We start from the raw sequence: 1,192 nt of genomic DNA on the forward strand, positions 1-1,192 counted from the left end.
ATGATGGCTTTAGGTGGTTTCGTCGACCCCGAGCCACCCTAGACCCTAGTTGATGGCTTTAGGTGGTTTCGTCGACCCCGAGCCATCAAAACCCAAAATGATGGCTTTAGGTGGTTTCGTCGACCCCGAGCCACCAAAACCCAAAATGATCGCTTTATACAACATATCAATAGGATCAACATATCAATCATATAAAGAACATTTTTAGCATACACAACATATCAATAACTCCATTAATATATCCAGCATATCAATAACTCCATTTTGAGTACTCATCAACATATGAATCATAAAAAGAACATACACACTATGAAGATATCCAATATAATGAGTACTCATCAATAACTCCAAAATATCAATAACTCCAGCAATATATCCAGCAATATATCCAATAATATATTGAGTACTCATCAACATATCACATGAAGATATCCAATAAGATGCATCCACGTGAACAAAAGGCATACATGTCATTGATTCTTAAAGTACAGCACCAAAGCAAGATCACCATTGTATCATAGGATGCAAGAACACACACATGAAATATCTAGTTGCCACTTGCATAGAAGTACCTCCTCCATCCACTATGTGTAACACCAGCACCTGTCCCAGCAGTAGATGTGGATGGACCAGTTTGCCTTGGGGCAGAGAATGTACCTCTTCCTCTCCCAGCACCTCTCCCAGCACCTGGTGTAGCACCTCTACCAGCACCTCTCCCAGCAGCTGTAGGTGCATCACCTCTCCCAGCACCTCTCCCTGCACCTGCAGCTGCAGCACCTCTCCCAGCACCTCTCCCAGCTCCTGTCCCAGCACCTCTCCCAGCACCTCCTGTTCCAGCTGTTGGTGTTGTTGTAGGAGCTGGTTGAGAAGTTATTGATGCTGGTGTAGTAGCAGCAGCACCAGCATTGGAATTCCTTGCAAGAGGCTTGCATAAACAAGAAGGAAAATGAGTTAGTACTTAAAAAATGAAATGTACAACAAGGAAAACATGTTACTACTTATAAGAGGATTACCACATGTTTATTCTTCGTCAAAGCCAGCTCAGGCTTCAACTGCTTCATGCAGCTAGTGTACCTATGTCCTTGTAGTCCACAATTGCCACATGTTATAGTCCCCATTCTGGATGTGTCCTTAGGCTTTGGAACTTCAAATTTCCCCTTGATCCTCTTTTCTTTCTTTCTTCCTCTCTTCA

The sequence above is a fragment of the Triticum aestivum genome, chromosome 7A (assembly GCF_018294505.1).
Source record: "Triticum aestivum cultivar Chinese Spring chromosome 7A, IWGSC CS RefSeq v2.1, whole genome shotgun sequence".
Classification (NCBI taxonomy): Eukaryota; Viridiplantae; Streptophyta; class Magnoliopsida; order Poales; family Poaceae; genus Triticum; species Triticum aestivum.